Raw genomic sequence first — 6,536 nt, forward strand, 5'->3', positions numbered from 1 at the left:
CTCTTCTGCCTCGCGTTTCTCCTCCTTGGCCACCTTGTAAGGCCACTTTACTATTCGCAGGTGGCCGCTGTCCTTTGTGCTGCCCTTCCGCGCCGACCTCTCGGGGTTGGAAGGTGGGCGCCAGCGCCTTGGTGAGGCTGATCTGGGGCACCACCACGCCGGCCACAAGCTGCTCCGCTGAAAGCCCTGCAGGGGCAGAGGCTGGCCTTCCGCGGGGCAGTGGTGGCGGAGCCCCAGGACCCCGGCAGCGGGGCAAGTGGGAGGCCGACTCTTGCAGAGCCCTCCAGGGAGCCCAAAGCCGCTGGGCCGGGCCGCTTAGGCTGTTCTGCGCCCTCCTCTTCCCTGCCTCCTGCGCCCGCCCCCTCCCCCACCCCCCGCCGCGCCCCCAGAATTTCCTGCAAGGCCAGGATTTCCTGCACGACCAGGATTTCCTGCACCACCAGCCGTCCTCTTCCGCACGCACAGAGTGCTCTCGGGGCACACTGTCTGGCACGCGATGGCCACGGCGGGGCTGTTAGAGGCTGGTGGTCATCCTGACCATGTGGTCCAGGGCGCCCAGGTCCTCCGGGCCGCGCACGGAGCGGGGCGTCAGCGCGGACAGCTCCCAGTCCTTGAGCTTCTGCAGGCAGTTCTTGGAGACCTCCCGCTTCCGCGACCTCTAGAGGAGCCCAGTCAGCTCAAGCTGGTACTTTTCCCTGAACCGCTACAGGCAGGGGCGCTCCTGGAGCCTCTGCATGAGGCGGACGTGTAAGTGGCCACACCTCTGACGACATCCCACCAAGGGGGCCCCGTGTGGACACCCGCCCCTGCTAGCTCAGGGCTGGGATGCTGTCGACCAGGCATGGCGGCTTTCAACCCGAAGGCGCCCCTCCTTCAAGGTCAAGACCCGGGACATAGTTCAACAAGTAGTTGGTGATGATAGCGTGCCCTGACTGGGCCAGAACAGCCTCTTTAGTAAAACAGCATAGGAACGTGATGAAACAGATGCTCAGCTCCTTTCTTCATTTTCATTTTAATTCCGTGATGCCTCTGTGTCCCTCTGACGACATCTCTCCTGGAATCTGTGACTCTGCCCGTCTTCAATGCCTACTGAGAAGGGTTCCTGGCCCTCATCAGGCATGAAAACCTCAAAGCCCTCTGCCCTCAAGGTGGGATCCCTGGGCCAGCGGCATCAACCTCACCAGGAAACCTGTTCTTCTACTCAATCTTGGGCCCCACCCCAGGCCTTTTCAAAGAAAGACTCCAGGGGCAGGGCCTGGCAGCCTGTGTTTCCACCAGATCTGTGTTAAAGCGCAAATGAACCAGCCCAGGTGATGCTGACGCAGGAAGCGCAAGGCTGAGAGGCAGTGTCTAAGGCAACTGTGTCCATGGGACCACGGGCAGCACCTGCCTGTGCAGCTATGATTAGGGCTGCATTCCCCTCCCTGTCCTGCAGGTTGACCTCAGTGTGGGAGCACTCATCTAAGGCCACCAGGGTATATCCACAAAGCCGTGGTAGCAGACGACATTAAGGCCGGTCCAGCCATTGTGGTCAGTCTCCTGCGCCTTCTCAACGCTCACCCCACACCGCACCAGACTCCACAGCAGCCCCAGGACTCCGGAACTCCCTCCGGGACGCTCTCCACGCCCTCGATGCCGTGCCCCTCCTCATCCTGGAAAGGGTAGAAAGAATTATCCTGCTGAGGGCAGTGGCTCACGCCTGTAATCCCAGAACTTTGGGAGGCCAAAGCGGGTGGATCACGAGGTCAGGCGATCATCCTGGCTAACACAGTGAAACCCCGTTTCTACTAAAAATACAAAAAATTAGCCAAGCGTGGTGGCAGGCGCGTGTAGTTCCAGCTATTCGGGTGGCTAAGGCAGGAGAATGGCATGAACCCGGGAGGCGGAGCTTGCAGTGAGCAGAGATCAGGCCACTGCACTCCAGCCTGGGTGACAGAGCAAGACTCCCTCAAAAAAAAAAAAAAAAAAAAAAAAAAAAAAAAAAAAAAAAAAAGTCAGAGGCGATGCTGCGGGTGGGTGTCGCGCAGTCTGGAGAAGTCCTGGAACTCTTTGTAGTAAGCGCGATCCTCCTCGACCTGTGCCCCTAGGGGTGGGGACTGCATGCAGAGCGCCTTGCCACCCTGTGGCCAGGTCCCAGCCAGCAGCACCATGCAGGCTGCGGGAGGCGTGGGCGGGGGTCCAGGGCACCTTCAGGGAGAGCCAGTCGCGCGCGCCAAGCTCCCTACTTCTCGCTTCTGCGTCCCCAGAGAAGCCCTGTCTCTACCTGATATAGCTGGCCTAGACATATGCAGATTTATTAATTGTGGAAGAAAGAATTATACCTTTCAGGTAAAATGGCTACATAAAATAATTAGTTGCTGTTTTTGAGACAAATTCTCACTCTGTCACCCAGGCTGGAGTGCAATAGCACAATCAGAACTCACTGCAGTCTTATACTCCTGGACTCAAGCAATCCTCCCAACTCAGCCTCCTGAGTAACTGGAACAACAGGTACACACCACCATGCAAGGCTAATTTTCTTTTTCTTTTTTGGTAGAGATAAGGTCTTACTATGTTGCCAGGCTGATCTCAAACTTCTGGCCTCAAGTGATTTTTCTGCCTTGGCCTTCCAAAGCACTGGGATTATAACAAAATTTTTGAAGCAAGGTCAGCACCCACAATTTTCAAGACAGCATCCTGAAGACGGGCTATGAAATCTGAATATTGTTCATTTGTGCCCTGTAAAATCTTCACAGAGGAAAGGGAAGATTTTCCTGTTATCTCTACCTTATTTTAGGCCCTTAAAAACAAAGTCTTGATTTGAGTAAAGGCAACATCTTCTAGACCAGCCTGAGCACTAAGAGTAGCATATTGGCCCGTGCCTGTGAGTTGTTCCTCAGTGGCTCCTGGGGGATCACACATAACATTTTTTCTAGCCTGTACATGCGCCTTGTTCATTTACCAGCTGTGCAATTGTAACCACTGAGAACGATCAAGAAAAGCCTTCCCCAAAGTCTTCCAGTCTATAGAAATTATCAAATTTTCTGATGAAAAAATATCAAGAAGACCAAGGATAGGGGTTCATAGTTAGAAATGGCAGCTTTCATTTCTTTTAAAAATTTAATTTGTAAGGCATTAAATTGGACATTATTGCCACCATTTGAAAACTGAGCATTAGGAGCAAAAGAAGCACAAATAATTGGAAACAGATCCAGCTCCTTAAATTTTTTTTTTTTTAATCTTTTCCTTTTCTCCCTCCCCCAATGGTGGGCAAGGCACTGAGAAAACTTTGCCAAACAAAGGTAAAGATAAGGAAGCCCGGGGGTTGGAGGCACTGGAAAATTCTCTTTTAACAGGGCAGAAGGAAAAGAAAGAGGGAAAGCTCACAAAGGTGAATTAGAAGAATGTATCTGTAATATTTGTTGAAGCATTTCCATAATACACTGCATGTCAGAATTTCCCTTAGAAGAAGGAAGAGCTGGCTTTTTCTCTTCTCCCCCTTTTGCTACCCTGGCACAAATGGGTTCCATTTCAGATTTATTTTATTTTATTTTATTTTTCCAAATCCTCAGATACCTTTCCTCCTGTGGCTACATTACCACACTCCTAATCAGTCTCAAGTAACTCTAATGTCTGAGTGATAGAGTTACACAAGGTCCACAATTTTAGAGGCATGATATCCCCTAACTGGAGAGCTCTAAGCAAAGCTTTTACTACCTGTAACCATTTTTTCCGATTCAGCTACACTTTAGTCTGATACTGAAACCAGTAACAATGTTATTCAACATGGGCAAACAACTGCTTCAAAGTCTTTTTCTTTCACTTCTACTCCCATAGACAGCAACAGTCCTTGAAACAGCCATAAATATTCTGAGGCCAGAGAGATGGAATTCCCATAATGAAAGCTTAAGAAGGTTCCCCTTAACAATATCTGAGCCTTACCCGCTCCTAGGGGGTTCCCCTTCTTGTTCTCCCCTACTCACCCGTGCTGACCCTGCTCGCTGTGCCACTTGTTGGGGGCCGCACCGGGGGTGGTGGGGAATGAAAGAACACACACAAAGACAAAGACACACAGAGAACATGTGAGCCTCCGCCTCACTTTATTTATACTCCATAAACCTCACGTCAGCAGAAAGAATGCAATGCAAAACAAACTTTCTTTTCCCACATGTAACCTTCTACTCAGTACCTTGTTTCTATATTCTTTCTTATCTACCCGCCTTCTTGGCGCCTACGGGAGTTCATTAAAAGTTCAGTTGGAGCTACTGTCCTTGAGCCCTATCTATTCTCAGCATACTGTTTTCAAAGGCCCCTGCAGTGATAAATCTTTAGTAATAAACAAAAGATTAACTATGGTCTACTGATGTCGAGGGTTGGTCAATTTCGTGCTAGCCACCTCGGCCATACTCAACCCAAGTTAACCTAATAGAACTCGGCGTAAGGAGTGTTTAAGGTCCCTAAATAAAGCTAAACTCTAAGTTATTAGAAAAAAAATGAACTCCAGATGAAAGAAAATATACTATGAAAGTGGCTTTTTTTTTTTTTTTTGAGACGGAGTCTCACGCTGTTGCCCAGGCTGGAGTGCAGTGGCGCGATCTCGGCTCACTGCAAGCTCCGCCTCCCGGGTTCCCGCCATTCTCCTGCCTCAGCCTCCTGAGTAGCTGGGACTACAGGCGCCCGCCACCGCGCCCGGCTAATTTTTTGTATTTTTAGTAGAGACGGGGTTTCACTGTGGTCTCGATCTCCTGACCTTGTGATCCGCCCGCCTCGGCCTCCCAAAGTGCTGGGATTACAGGCTTGAGCCACCGCGCCCGGCCTGAAATTGGGGCTAGACTAGAGTGGTAGAATGCCCAGAAGAAATCAGCAAAGAAGAATATTTCTGAGATAATAAATAGAATTATTCCATATATCAGAGTCCTTTTTGGACTATTGTTGTATGGTGGCCTTGAAATGTACTTTCACACATAATACCGTGTCATGATTGATAGTGTGTTGGTTAATACGCCTAGGGTTAAAAGAATAAGAAAGTTAAAGTTAAACCATCTGGTTAGAGCAGATGTTATTAGGAGAGATGAAACAGCTCCTGTTAGTAGTCACGGGCGGGGTTTAACTATATGATGGGTCATTATGTGTTGTCATGTAGATAAAGGCTTACTAGAAGTGTAAAGGCATAGGCCTGAATAAGGGCTTTGGTGAGTCCGAGAATGGTCAATAGGATCAGAAGAATGAGAGTGGCTGGAGCTGTGCAAAAATTAATAGTTGATAGTACTAGTGTGGCATCTCCAGTTGAATGTATTAGTAGGTGGACAGCTATAATGTTGGCTGTTAATTGCACAGCTAATACCATTGGTTGAATGGATAGGATAATGGTTTTAATGATTACTAGTATGAGGATAAATAGCATAGGTGTGCCTTGTGGTAAAAAGTGAGCTAAGGAGTTTTTTTTTTTTTTTTTTTTTTTTTTTTTTTTTTTTTTTTAAAGCGGAAGCCTGTAATTACTGTGCCTGCTCATAATGGGTTCACTATAACTATATCTATATCTAGCTTCATTGATAATTGGGTAGGGTTGGTGTAAATGAATGGCATAGAAGCCTCAGTAGATTGGTTGAGACAATAAAGAGATTTAGGGACATCAATATAAGAGATCAGGTTTGTTCTCCAATGTTATGTGTAATTATCCTCTGTTTTAGTACAAGATGAACTAATCATTGTGGAATGGAAATTGATTGATTACTAATTAGATAATTGGAGGGTGAAAATAATATAGTGGGAAATAAAATGATTAATATTACTGCTGGTAGACCTAGAATTGTGGGGGTAGTAAAAGAGGTAAATAGATTTTCATTCATTTTTATTATCAGGGGGTTTTATGTTTTTGTGCCTTGATTATATGTGGTACAGGAGGTGTATAGTAAATGTAATTTGATAGCTTTAGCTGAATAAAGAAGATTAAAGTTATGATTATTGAGAGAATAACAGTAGATCATGTGGCAGTGTCTAGCTGAGGCATTCACTACAGAAAGGTGTAGGTCCTCTCAGTCTTTAACTTAAAAGGTTAATGCTAAGTAGCTTGACAGTGATGTTATAGTGTGGATGTGGATCAGGTTTCAAAGTATTTTAAGGAGGTTAGTTCTAGGACAGTTGGTATAAAATTGTGATTTGTCCACAAATTTCTTAGCACGATCCATAGTAAAGGCCTGTTAGAGTAGCGGTCAAGGTAGTTTGATGTAGGTGTCCGGGAATTGCATTTTGAAGCCAAATGAGGGGATGGTTCATGAATGCGGGATGTATCCGGAGGAGATTGATATACAGTCGGGAATTTCTATTGGTAGGATTGTTCAGTTATCAACTTCTAGGAGTCGAAGTTCTCCTGGCTTTAGGTCTGTTGTTGGGACTATAATAAGAATCGAAGGCTAATTATTCACAGTCTGTATATTCATAGCATCAATATCATTGGTGGCCATTTGCTTTGACAGTAAAAGAAGTGTTAATCTCATTTGTTTGATACAGAATCTCTCATCTGTTTGACACAGAATACATAGGGATGGGAGGGCAAT

At 47.0% G+C, this 6,536-nt stretch overlaps 1 pseudogene; it reads right to left on the reverse strand.

Moving 5' to 3' along the window:
* Positions 1-315: 315 nt before the first annotated feature.
* LOC100425235 (ankyrin repeat domain-containing protein 33B pseudogene) lies at positions 316-5,326 on the reverse strand (annotated as a pseudogene).
* Positions 5,327-6,536: the final 1,210 nt, after the last annotated feature.

Source organism: Macaca mulatta, chromosome 14 (genome assembly GCF_049350105.2).
Source record: "Macaca mulatta isolate MMU2019108-1 chromosome 14, T2T-MMU8v2.0, whole genome shotgun sequence".
Taxonomy (NCBI): domain Eukaryota; kingdom Metazoa; phylum Chordata; class Mammalia; order Primates; family Cercopithecidae; genus Macaca; species Macaca mulatta.